This window comes from Lepeophtheirus salmonis, chromosome 4 (assembly GCF_016086655.4).
Source record: "Lepeophtheirus salmonis chromosome 4, UVic_Lsal_1.4, whole genome shotgun sequence".
NCBI classification, from domain to species: Eukaryota; Metazoa; Arthropoda; class Copepoda; order Siphonostomatoida; family Caligidae; genus Lepeophtheirus; species Lepeophtheirus salmonis.
Window position 1 is genome coordinate 19,776,263 of NC_052134.2, and position 14,451 is coordinate 19,790,713.

The 14,451-nt window shown below is 30.0% G+C and overlaps 2 protein-coding genes across 2 annotated transcripts in view; one reads left to right on the forward strand and one right to left on the reverse strand.

Annotated features, from left to right (window-relative positions):
• The window catches only part of LOC121116981 (mitogen-activated protein kinase kinase kinase 1), a 28,972-nt gene extending 18,685 nt beyond the window's left edge, over positions 1-10,287 (reverse strand). The window contains exon 1 of the mRNA XM_040711299.2: positions 10,036-10,287. The gene's annotated coding sequence lies outside the window, so the exon portion shown is untranslated. The remainder of the gene's footprint in view (positions 1-10,035) is intronic.
• A 2,788-nt stretch (positions 10,288-13,075) lies between these two features.
• The window catches only part of LOC121116982 (FMRFamide receptor), a 56,543-nt gene continuing 55,167 nt past the window's right edge, over positions 13,076-14,451 (forward strand). Inside the window, exons 1-2 of the mRNA XM_040711300.2 lie at positions 13,076-13,481; positions 13,604-13,746. The gene's annotated coding sequence lies outside the window, so the exon portion shown is untranslated. The remainder of the gene's footprint in view (positions 13,482-13,603; positions 13,747-14,451) is intronic.

Consider the following 14,451-nt stretch of genomic DNA (forward strand, 5'->3'; position numbering starts at 1 on the left):
TCATATTCGATTCTTCTACATTTAATTTTAAGTATTCTATTATTTTCTCACCTTTTTTATTTGTATTTTTCTAATTTCAAGCTGACATACTAGTACATTGATAGATAGGGATTTATCTTATCTGTACGACACTTATTTATTTCAGAATGAGTCTGAGTATTATTATTTTAAAGGTGGAAAAAATAATAAAAATAACATGGAGAAGTAAATTATGATTCTTTAAGCGTAAAATACATTCATTATTTAAGAAAAAGGGACTTATCGAATATTTGATCCGATAGGGCCATAAGAATATCCCCCTGTATGTAGTTAGTTTGAAGGTCAAGCAACCATTAAAAGAAAAGGGCATTTAAAAAGGGAAGGAATACGTATTCGGCCTCTTACAGCAGAGCTGTGGAAAGTTGGCAAATGATATAATGGTATCATAGTCACAGAACCTTACAATTTTATTACAGAACTATTGCACTTAATCATAAAAAGTGGGGCTAATGACCACTTGGCTTATGTGGCTCCAGCACCACTGGCCTCATGTGTCCCAATATTGAATGACCTCAAGATACTAAAAAAACAGTGTTAATCCAGAGGCGTCCGCACGATTATATATTTTAATTTGTTTAGGGGTGTGGGGGTTAAATTAATTTTTTTTTGGAAAAAAAATTCAAAAATCCTTAGTTATACTCAAAATATTTAATTTTTTGTGAAAAAAATTAATTCAAAAATCGATAGTTATTATTTATAAATTCAATTGTTTTAGAAAAAAATTTCAAATATAAAATAATTAGAAAAAAAATTTATATTTTATATTATTTGGAGAAAAACTTCCAAAATCCATAGCTATTCACAAAAAAAAAAAAAAAATTCCAAAAAATTGAAAAATATTTAGTTTTCTACTAAGAAGCAATAATTCCTTAATTTGACCATCCCAAATTAGCTACTACCACTCCAGCCCAAACCCTACGGACACAACTATCTGGACTAATTATTCAATCATTGTACACAGCTTAACTAGAGACAAATGGAATTCAACCAATCAGCTCTAAAACGCTTATTTGAGGAAACTAGATATTAAAAAAATAGCTAACAACAAAATCGAGTATACATTTTTACACTAAAAATGAAGTAATACACCTAATTATTCCTCATACAAAGAGATAATTAGTAAATAGTGCTTATTGTTGTTATTGTATTTTATCATGTGTGTGTCCTTAGAACATAGCGGCACATGAAGTTGGTTTAAGCTCTTATAAAAAGAGTTGAAAGATCATTATTAAGTGAATCTACAAAAAGTCTATCAAAAAAGAGGCATTTTAATATTTATGGCTCTTAAATAATCTTTCCAATCATGGATATTTCTTCTTTAAATAGTAACTACATGAAAGTGAGGCATGTATGGAACCCATTTTTCCTAATTTTGAGACATAACGTGTTAATTTGTGCAATTTCATTGATATATTATATATTAATAAAGGGTCACAGGGGTTGGGGAGGCTTGGCTTATATATTTTTTCTGAAAAAAAAATTGAAAAATTTCAAACTTTAATATTATATAAATGTTTTTCAAAAATCCCCAAATATTCTCACCAAAACTTAAAAAAATATGCAAAACAAATTCAAAATCCATAGCTTTCACAAAAAATTAGATTTAAAAAAAAATCAAAAATGCAAAGCTTTTCTCAAAAAAATATATTTTATGGAAAAAAAATTCAAAAATTGAATTAAATGTAAAAAAAAATTAAAAAAAATTGAAGATTAAATTTCCAAGTAATAATCAAAAAAATAATAAATTAGTATCTCTAATATATTTAAAAAAAACATATTATCGATTAAGATAAAGTGATTTAAACATATTTAAATCATTTTTTCGAAAAAAAAGATTTATTCCGAATTAGCTGTTTGCAATATACATATAATATTTCTTCATGTAAGCAATATTTTGAGGTAGATTTTAAATTCGTTTCAATTCAATATGCCCCTATCTATGTAAAAGTTTCAAGTTTTACATACTTGAGAAGTTGATTAAGGTAGCTTTTCCACTTTTTTCAAAATCTCATTGTTGCTCAAGATCATTATAAATATAATTCTATCAAATTGCAAAATGCGCAGTTTTTTACCATAAAAAAGAGAAAAAGTTCGATTTAAGTGAGCATCATCAAGTCACCCTAAGCTACAACTGTACAACATTCACATCTCTCATCTAATCCCTAATGTCTATACATACTGGCATTAAGAAAAGAAAAATCAGACTTTGTCTCATTTCATTATTATTGTTATTTTTAAGGGTAGCTTTTTTTACTCCCCCCCTGTCCCAGCAGCTTATCGCCTTCTTTATTCCTAAGAAAACAACACACAAAGAAATGAGACAACAACACTCTGAGAAGAAGCTTTGTTTTTCCTATCTCCTTCTTCTAACACACATGCATGTTTTTTTTTTTCAAATTTTCTTCACAATTCTTTCTTGAATCTACATTAGGGGGTTTCAAAAGATATTTATTCCTCATACATTCCATAATTTCTCTTACCAAAATATCATTCTACTCCCTAATGTATTCTCATCCAACAAAATTAAGTGTCCCAAAAAAAAAAAAAAAAAAAAATTATACTTAATTTTCTAATTACAAAAGAATAATTGACCAATGAACACCCATAGAAACCTCAAAGATATTTTAACAAAACATCAGGGGCGTTTAGATTTTGGAATTCTTTTCAACAAAAAAAAAAAAAAGACAAAAATTAACATTTTTTTGTAAAAATTGGTGCAATCAAATTTGTTTGGAAAATCATCAGTGTTTAAATTTAATAAATTACATTTTATGATTTTTTTTTGAAATATAAGCTCTTCTCAAAAATTAAATTATTTAAAAAAAAAAAAACATTTCAGAAATTAAGTTTGAAATGTTCAATTTGTAGAAAAAAAAATTCAAAAATACACACCTATTCACAAAAAATAAATTTTGTCAAAAAAATTCAAAAATTATATTTCTTTTATATATAAGCTCTTCACAAAGAATTAAATATCAAATATTAAATTTTATAGTAAAAACGAAAAAATATTGAATTTATGGAGGACAGCCCCTCCAGCCACCCCCTGAGGTCACCCCTAAACGTGCTTAATTAATTGTGGCTGGAGCAGCTTGGCTTTGGCAAGAATAATCTTATAAATATGATCCTGTAATAGTGTTCCTTATTTAGAACTGAAAACTGCAGTCCTTTCTAGTTCACTCTCGGTCCTGTCCAGTTCAGTCTTGCAAATCAGTCCTAAAAACTTAAAGTTCGGTTCTTGATGACGTCATTCAACTTTATTTCTTCTTATAAATAAGTTCTAGTACTGATAGTCTGAAGGATCGGTCCTAAGACTCGACTGAACAAATGTGGTCTGTCTTCTTAGCCACTAATGCAAGAGGTTAACCAATTAACTAGGCTAAAACCTACTTATCCTTTGATATTTCGTCCCACTATATAGAATCACCCTAATATATCATACATATACACACAACGTAATAATAAATATATAGTCAACTTGAGAAAGCGATAAGAATCCAGGTAAATATACATGTCTTCATAAGAGTTGTATAAATATGCAGGTATCTACATATTTTGTTGTTTTGAACCGAATCATACGATCATAGGTGGTGCAACATTGTTGTTCCCATTCATTTATTTACATATTAACAATTTAAAAAAAAAAAATTATTTAATTTACCTTATAAAACGTTAATAAAACTGTTTAAATTTAAAATTATGTGTAGTGTGGGATTCAAGTCAAAAAATTTGAGTGTTAGGATACTATACCAACTACACCATCTGACATTAGAATTGTCTTTGAAGTCAATATGCATTCAGTATATTTCCTTCTTTTCGAACGACCAAGTATTGAACCTACTCATATTGAGTGCAAGATAATAATTTAGCCCCCTCCCCTGCGGGTTATCCATTAACTAAGAAAATTGTCCGCTTTAGGTGAGCAAGATATATATTTTTCAGTTCGAGTAATACTCGAATCCAAAGCTAGATTTAAGACACTTTATGTAAAGTAATAAAGATAATGAATAATTCCCCATTCACTATTTTAAACTTCATAAATAAATCCAAAAATTAAATTTATTTTCGGAAAAAAATTTTATATTTTAATTTCAAATATTAAATTATTAGGAAATAATTCAAAATTCCACAGAAATTTACGAAAAAGTTTCAAAAATCCATAGCAGTTAAAAGAAAAATTAATTTTTTGGATTAAAAAATTGCACAATTAAAATAAATTTCAATTACTGAAATTTTTTAGCAAAAAGCAAAACTACCTTAATTTGGGGGGTGGGTTGGAGGAGCTGTAGCCCCCCCCAATTAAGATAGTTGTAGTGACAGTAAATTATACATACGGCCCAATATTTCACAGACATATATATAATTCAATTATAGGGTTTTATTCAAATTTAAAGGAGGACTAGTTAATATAACCAGCAATGATGAATTACTGTAGAAACTACATTTTATATATGAAACTTAATTTCCCCTCAATATACTCATTCAATAAAAATCTAACAATTTATAATTATTTTGTTGTGACAATGGATTTTGTCACTTATAAGTGCAATTTGTGGAGCCTCCTAAAGATTATACTTAATAATTTGTTCATAGAAATTGCTGATAATAATTCGAAATTTTTTGAGAAAGATTGTACAAGATTGCGTTTGTGTTGATGGGCCAATTAGAAGACATAATTTATTTCCGATACAGCCTTTAAAAATAGAATTTAATTTATCTTTTTTCTATAGCTGATTGATAAATATGTAATTAGCAGCGTCTTCGAAGGATTTATCAAAATAATTTATACATAGAAATGTGTTCGTTTGAGGTTGGTGCTGTGTTGATGGGCTACATAAGTATTATTTTTTCAAAATGTATAGAATATAGGTACGTAGATATAAAGTTTAATCTTAAATCATTTTTACTTTATTCTCATTTTAAAGCTAGATATATCAAATTTCCATTGTTAGATTAGATACATAAATGAGGGGGAGGGAAGGGTATGGTTTTCAAAAAATTAACTTTTTTTTGGGAAAACATATGAAAAAAATTTAATTTCAAATTTTAGATTTTTTTGGAATAAATTTATACAAATTCCCAAATATTTACAAAAATTAAATTTTTTGGTAAAAAAATTCTAAAACTAAACTAAAAATATTGAATTAAATAAATGAATAAAATTTATTTTAAATATTGATTTTTTTAGAAAAAAAAATTTAAAATTTAATTTGAAATATTAATTTTTTTGGGAAAAAATTTCCAAAATTGAACTTAAAATATTAAATTGTTGGAAAAAAAAAATTCAATAATCTACACCTACTCACAAAAAATTAAATTCTTTGAAAAGAAGTTACAAAAATTCTAAGCTATTCACAAAAAAAAACAATTCTAAGATTACATATCAAGGATTAAATTTTCCAGCAAAAAGTAAGTATTCCTTAATTTGGGGAGGGCTACATCCCATCTAACCCCCTCCCTGCGGATACTCCTGAATATATGTACAATGCCTTAATGACTTTTAATCTTTGTGTGTTTGAATTGTTATTGTTTTTTAATACCATATCTGAAGAGATCCAAATTCCAAGAAAGAGGATTATTATTGACCAATTATATATAGAGTAAAATAACTATTTTTATAAAGAATGTTTTTTTTTGTTTTGTTGATTCTACATATTTCTAAAGATGTTGTTAACGAATAAAAAACAAAAAATAGTTACCTTGAAGAACAGCCCCCCCCACCCCATGTTATTTTTTCTATCTTGATCTTATGTATTGCTTCAGATATGCAGATTTGACAGGTTTTTACATTATATCTTTCTCTGAAATGTTAGAAGGACCTATTCCAAAAATGTTTCATTTGGCAAAAAATTAAGAAAAATAAAATTTGAACGTTATTTAATAAATTAATTTTGACTTTCCTTGAAGTTTCAAAATATCATAATTTTTAGGGGGGCGGGATAACATTTTTAACTACTAAAGTCAATTAAAGTCAACTTAGAACCCCCCAAAAAAAAAAAAAAAAAAAAAAAAAAAAAAACAACAACTAATGAGAGATAAATAAAAAATCTTTCAAAAGTTACAATATAGTTTTTTGTCTAAAATGATTATTACTTATAAAAAAATGACAAATAAATATTGTTGTACCGCGTATAGCGTGTACTTTAGTCCTTTATAAAGGTGTAGTAAAAATAAATCCATCAATCTCTCCTTTGCAATCAAAACAGTGCTTACATGACAGTATTATTCTATTTCCATTATTTTATCCCCAATTTTGACAATTGGCCTTTCATTGTATCTTTAACATCAAAATTACCGGAACAAAATCGACTAAACCAATATTGCACGAAGTTAGCTTTTAAAGAATGGTAACCACAAACAGTATTCCCAATTTTATTCGCCTGGTTTAAATTTTCCCCTTCTTCGAAGAAAAACTGTAAATAATTGCGAATTTTCTCTTTGCCGGTGTCCATCTTTGACAACCGCTCAAACAATGCTTACTTAAATAATCCCTAAAAGTTTTTTAGTACGGAATCTTATTTTTCTAACACTATATAGCGTAATCCGATCGCACTTTTACAATGCAAGATATCTATTACTAAAGGAATTAAATTGGAGGAATAAAGGATTATTGTTTACTACTCCTATTATAGAAAAAAATATCTAATTGCACTTTTTAAATTGAATAACTGCATGTTTTAAGTGTGGGTGGTAAAATAGTGGACTTTTTATAACAAAGAAAAAGGGTAAACTTTTGCAAAAATGAAAAGGAGTACAACATTGAAGCTATATCACATACTTTTTTATTGATATGTATTTTTATTTTTCGAATTGATTTCCATTGAATTCTACCATGACCTCAAACCTGGACCTAAAGGTGCCGCAGAAATTTCTGACAAATGCCTCGGATATGACCCCCCACTACTGCTCAACAGGGCATTGAGGCCATCCAAATTTCGCTGAGGATTAACACAAACTTTCTTCTCAACTACAGTACAATTGGCATAGTCGAGGGGGAATATTTTTTGAAGGACCACTTATGCTATAACAAAGTAAAAAATTTCTGGTCTCTCTTGATCCGGTTGGTCTTGATTGCGGTTGAAAGTAGTTGTCGATATCGTCGTTCATAAGAGGCCTTCTCCAAATCCTTCACATACCTCCTCACAGTTCAATAACCGACATTGTGAGCCTTGGCATTCTGCCTCATCGACTTGGCCTGACTTCTGGTAATCACAGAATCACGTCTTCGATTATCCCAATTTCCTTGCATCAAACTCTGCCAGGGATCTCTCAAAAGCTTTGATCTGAAGCCACCATACTTTTAATCTTGGACACAAGACTCTGGGAGCACCATACGATCTTCATGATCTTCACGATACTCACTTGGTCTTGGAGCAAATCAGACACCACTTGTCTTTTCGCCTCCATGCTGACAATTGTTGATTTTTGAAAGTTTGTTTTCTCATTGTTTATTAATAGGAATAGTCCCTACTTCTATCTAGTATTTTAAAATATTCACCCTAAAGTAATCCAGATTGATTTAAAGTCAAGTCCACGATTTTACCTCAAACAATGTAGTATTGGCTTTCGTTCTAGGTATCCTTCCCGGATCTAAAACCGTTTTAATTGTGAATAACTCGTATTTACTTCAGTCTGGAGAGGAGATGCAGTCAAATTTGTTTAAAATAATATTAAAAAGTCGATTTGGATCCGGTCCAATTTTATTTTATTGTAGAAACTAAATTTGGAAAGAAAAAAATGATGAAATGACGATCCAGTTTGATATAGATAATAAATCACTTAGGACCGAACCGAATAAATTCGGAGTCAGAAAATGTCTCAACCCTAGTAACGTCACTCCAAGTCTCTTTTTATGCTTTGAATCTCCTTAACAAGGTCTTAATAAGAAATATGAAACTGAGTTGTAATTAATCCCTATACAATATACAGTCTACTTACATACAAAAAAAAAAAAAAAAAATCATCCCAATATTTGCCTCTTTAGTCAGTCCTACGATTCATGACACACAAAAAATTAAAATATTAGTAAGGGAAATAAAAAGCGTTAGTTGAAGCTTCTTAAGTTGGAAATTGAATTTGATACTACTAACTTTTCGAATGTGTTATAAGCGTTTTCTAAATATTTAATACGTATATTATATTATAAACATAAAACAAAAACTGAATAAGCAACTCCTTAATAACAAAGAAAATAATAATTAATGTGTAAATAAGTAAAATTAAAATGATTATACCTTATAAACCTTAGCCATATAAGCAAGAAAATAAAAGTCTAAATAACTTGATATATGAGGCCCGTCAACACAAAAGTAAACTAAAATCAATTTTTCCAAAATTATTTCATCGTTTATTTATATAATTGATTCAAATATGTCTATAAAATATGTGTAAGACAAAATAGAAAATCCTTTAGATGTTATCTGAATAATAACACCATCTTTAAATTTTCCGGATTTCAAATCTCTACCCTGTATATGAGGTAATAAAAAATTGAGATTTTCTCCTTTTCTTGATTTATGTACAAGACTGTTTTTATTTTGATACAACACATATATATGTACTCAAGTTAAAGAATTACATGGATAATTTTTTAGTAATTATTACCTAGTTATATATTAACAGTCAGTTAGCACTTCATTACTCAGGGGCCGCGCGACAGGGGGTGAGCATGGCCACCTCACTTTTTGAGAATTATCATATAGTCAGATGTTAATATTTTGATTTCCAAAAAGTGGACATGTGGCCAATTAGTTTCAGTTTTTGGTGGAGAAGGGGAAAAGTGTAAATTAAAAATTTAAGGTTTAATTTGCATTTTTGTTTTTAATAATAAAAAAATTGTATTTTAATCTTCCTTCATTTTTAAACTAACTTTTATTTTGTATTTTATTTTTATTACAGAAAATTCATAATGTAACTGTATTAAAATATGAGGACCAACCGCCCTCTTTCTAAATCTTGAAAATCGATTTAACCCATAAATCACATATTTCATTTTCCCTGGACGTTCTAGATGTAAGAATAGAACTTGTTTGAGCATAGGATGACAATTGTTCATCTAACATAGAATCAAATTTTTTTTAAATCAGAGTTATTACACTCCAACTACAAAAGCAGTTCGCCGTGCCTGTTACATTTATTGCATCTCGAAACCTTCCCTCCCACAATAAATTAAAAAGGTCCAAAATCAGTGACCCAATTCTATCCAACTTGGAATTATTATTGACTAATTGTTGGGATTTGTTCACACCTTAATAACAAGAGTGGCTAATTCTAATTCAACTAACCACCGTTCAGAAAACCGATTTGGTTAAAATAAGCAAAACAATCGACAGTTAACAATAAAATAAATTGTAAATTTGTGTGTTAGGTATGTATATATAAAATATATGTACAGATTTGCAGAAAAAACGGTTCCCCTAAAAGGAGCAATAATATGTAGGTATGTATATCCTAAAAAACAAAATAACGGAAAAATCGCATATAAAAGAAATAGCCTCTTTGTTATAAAGTATTAGTAGAACTACAGCAATACTCCTAAAATATCTAGGGATATTTGAAACTATTTGAAACCGGGCTAATGCAGATGTTCGTGGATTTTATTAGTAAAATAATGTTGAAATAGAAAATGCATAGCGAAATCCGGACTTAACGAGATATTTCTTAGTACATATATATGTGAAATACTTTTTTTTCTCCATTAATTAAGCCTTTGATTGTATGCCATCCTGATGGAAAGAAGCATTGTAATAAATATATAAACGTCAGAAACATGTAACTAAGAAAATAATTAAGTCCAATATTTCTACAAAGAAAAAAAATACCAATAAAACTGCAATGAATCCACTTAGTCATAAATGTATTTATGTAAATTCTCTGCACCCTTTGGAAATTTAGATCTGAGTGAGTGAAAAAGAAAAATATTGAACTATGAACTCAACAACAAACGTATACTATTATCAGATTATTATTAACAAAGAATACTTTTGTTTATCTTACTTCAAAGTGTGCACCAATGTTGGGTCAAGGATTTTTCATCCTATTGAATTAAAAGGATGGAGTCCGGAGTAGATTCAAAACAAGAGATTAACTTTCTGAAAAAACACTCTATAACAATAAATAGTTAAAAAATAATGTTGTATTAACTGCATTAACTTTTTATACACATAAATAGACGAAACGGAACCTCGCACAAGAGGGTCCAATGGCAACACTGATGAATGTGTACACCTATGTATGTGTATTAGGATTATGCATGAAGAGAGCGTGCACTCCTTCGGCCTGTATAACTTGAATATACAGACAGTGTACGTACTAAGTGAAAGAAGAAAATGGGCGATTAGTGCGTTGGTGGACGTTAGCTATATATTTTCTTTATGTAACGACATCTATATTTGTTTCCTTGAACTAAATACTGATTACATTGTGTATATACAATATACATATAAGATTGCCGGCCAGTTTTATCCTAGTTCTTTCAGTAGCGCTGTCTTACTTATCAGTTTCTCATTGTTTTGTTTTTTGTTCGCCTATACATGCCTAATTGTAGCTTTGTAGCACTCCTCCTCCTTGTCCTAGCTGCATGATGAATGATAAATAAGTTTGAAAAGGAAAGAGCTGGAGCATTCAAATAAAAGAGCAAGTTTTTTATGTGGATAAAGTCTATAATTACAGTAATTTAACACATTTGAATTAGTTTTACAATACTATTAGTTAATATATGTGATAAAAAAACAACTTCGCGCAAGTAGGTGTGATCTTGATAAAATATATATTTGAGGTATTTCACAATTGATAAAAATACTATTGATTTTTTGTGGGTTCAGTAAGAACAAAAGATTCAATTACATACTTTTTGAACTGTACAATAACCCTAAACATACAAACAATGCCATTTCAACTAGCGTTGAGTCGACTCGAACAATTATCAACTTGATTCCATTCTTAGATTTTAGATTTTAATGACCCAGTTTGACTTTGCTCAATAAAACTCATCAAGTGTTCTGAGTCTTGTGGCCCTAAATTTAAAGGAGACAAAAAGAGCGTCAAACAAAATGGAGGAAGTGGATGTCCAAAATAGGCAGTTACTGACGAAAACATCGGAAAGAGTCCACAACGATTTTTGAAGTTAATTGACAAAGCCGATACTATATAAATATCAAATAAAAGTGTTGGAGATGAATATGTGGACATGCAAAAGCTGTCTGACAAGGGGATACCACATGATATCATAATCCATCAAAAGCAACAACATGATAATGATTTGGAGCCATTTTTAGAAAACTTCAACAGTAATAAATATGTACAATTTTTTCAACGATATGTGTCTCTGGATAAGCATGTCTCCATTACTACACTCCAGAATATAATCGATACCCAGCCGAGTTGATTTCACGTCATGAACCGAATCCAATGCTTGAGAAAACGCAACAATTGGCTGGCAAGGTTGTTGCATTAGTATTCTGAGATGTGCATGCTATAATATTAATTAATTACCAAGTACTGCACTATCAACAACAATTATAAGAAAGCCTTTTTTGGAGCGTTTGAAAGAGAAATCACGGAAAAAACCGAGAGAAATAAGAAGAATGCGTAGAGAAATGAGACGAAAAGGAGTTAAACATAAACAAGTATATTATAGACATCATTGTTACTCGACACTACTCTGATAAATACATGAGAGTTACAGCTATTTATACTATTAACATAGAAGCTAAAACAGTACTTTACATATACACATATTAAATAATACTAAGAATAAAAGGGGAAGAAGGCAGGAAAGAAGAACCTTTGTAGTTTACAATACACAATGCACCATGCAACAAATGACTGAAAACGATAGCAACATTGCATGCATTAGGCTACATTTTGCTTCCCTATCCACTGGACTCTCCAAAACTGGTCCGCAGTGACTTTTTTCTGTTTTTAGACTTCAGAAGAATGCTCACTGAACAAAAAAAAACCAAAAAAAAACCAACATAGGTTATTTAAAGGTCATCTCCAAAATCCAGGCCTATTTTGAGATTAAGTAGAAATCGTACAATAAAGAGGTTATCAGAAAATTGTATGAGTGCTATATTACCCTCGAACGTAACTACATTGAACAGATAAATCGAATCTTGCCAAATAAATTTGCTATAGGATATTAGCCTACGAATTTTTGGGGAGATGGTTATAACTCTTTTTGTTATAAATATATAAAAATATAATTATTTTGTGCCTATATGATAAAATACATCATGAGCTAAAGCAACGCCATCTTGGATTAATAAAGTCTGTACATTAAAACAAGAACATATTAAATGAGAAAGTGCAGTTCTTTCGTTTTTCTTTTCATTTCTAAAACTAAGGCCTAAATAAACGATTGTCTATCCCTGTTTTTGTTTATTATATGTTTGATTGAGTGAGTTGAGAAATGCGTGATTATCATTATTATGTCTTCAAAATTGGGAGATAAACCAATTCTAGAAGATCAAGGATAAAGGAATGATTTGAATCCATTACATATCCCCGATTTCTACGGTCCAACATTGCAATTGTACACAAGAAGACCAGGAGGCCTTTCTCTATAAGTCAACATAATCAATTATTTCACCACATGCCCGATGGGAACCTACTTCAGAATTGTCACTCGAAATAAGGATTGAACATATTGAATTTTAGTCCTTTCCCTTTGCAATTTCCGATGTCATACATTTCTTTGTGAAAGGACATGACATAAATTTGGAAAATTATGTATAATACGTCTACTACTTACAAGAGTAAAATTATTCAACTTTTCTGGAAGAAGTAATTCTCTTCGTATATTCCCTGTTTCTGGAACTGACTTTCATCCAAATCAAGAGTAACCCTGTGGACGGTGTTCTCAATAACTAATAAGGAAGAAGGAAATGCTCTTTTTAGGCTCATAATAAGAGGGAATAGGACTCGTACCAGTTGGAGAAGCATATTAATTCCGACAAGATGCGGGCAAGACGCAAGACTCTATCTCCTTACTCATTCATTAAGAAAATTTTTTATAGCCTAATCATTTCGGATACAAAATCCTCTCTGAAGAAGTCAAGGAGGAATAGGAAAAGCTCTGTCCGTCTCTTGCCTACCTTAATCATAACATACCCGTAAACTCCGAAACCACTTAATAATTCCTCCAGTCAATGTCAACTCGTTTGATCGATTCTTCTATCAAGGATCAGCTCAAGTATTGACTTCGCTTGTACTTAATGACAATTATAGTAGTCAATGTTCATTATTGAAAAAAGAAATACTAATTCTGCATAATTTTTTTTTAAAACTACATGTATAAAGGTATTACTTTTCAAAAAAATCCCCCATCTGCAGAAATCCACTATTTTCCTACACCATTGGCTCATTAACATTATTGTGGACGATGAAATTTGGACTCAGTACTCCTTCATGGATACCTTCAGAATGGTGATGTTTAGATGGTAGGTAGTACGGGATTTTTGCTGTGCGGCACATATTAGCCGAGATGATTTAGGTTTGGTGATGACAAGGGCCAGAGATCCTTTGACCAAATTCACCCGACCTATATTTTATTTTTCAGTAGGGTTATGATACTTTTGATGTCTGTCATGGAGCCCATCTTGAGTCCATGCCCGATTCTTAAACATAGGAGATGTTGAGAACAGGAAAAATATTGTGGGCCAAAATAATGCACGCTATCCATTTCGCCATTTACCCAGACTGTAGGTAAGACTATTCCATCACTTCCAATTACTCCCAATTTCATGGCTAATGGAAGTTATTTTGATCTTTACATATATGTAACACATAGGGGCACATCCTCTGGATTTCTCACGATTGTTCACACTGCCAAATCTAAGTATTTCATATAAAAATATATATACACAATATATTTCTTATTTTAACCAGATATTTTGAAATTACTTGAATGTTTATTCACAAAAAGTAATAAAGAAAGCAAATTTATAAATCTTTTGCGTCCACAAAACATCTCCAAAATGTTTTATTGCTAATATATGAAAGAATAAAGAAGTTATTTCTGCTTCAAAAGGTGTCCAAGCGCCATTGAGACATGCTGTATATGATAAACTTAGGATTTACATAGGAGGTTGAACATAAATATGATAAATATAATATAGCACAAGGATATTTTAGTCTCTGGGGTGGATAAACACTACAGGATAAAAAGCTATTAATGCACTAGTTATAATTTCGTGGGTTTTTTTAGCCATGAGCTCATTAAGCTCCCATTGACAAAATATATTTACGATTTAAACTTGGAAGGGCTTGGGTTTTATTTTACAATAAGTCTGAAAGGGGGATTGATACATGTATTTGCAAAAAAAGGGTTAATGATTAGAAGACATCTGTATATGTTTGAAGGCTTTTACGTTGTTGAAAAAAAAAGTCAACTATTGTTGTTTGCTCCAT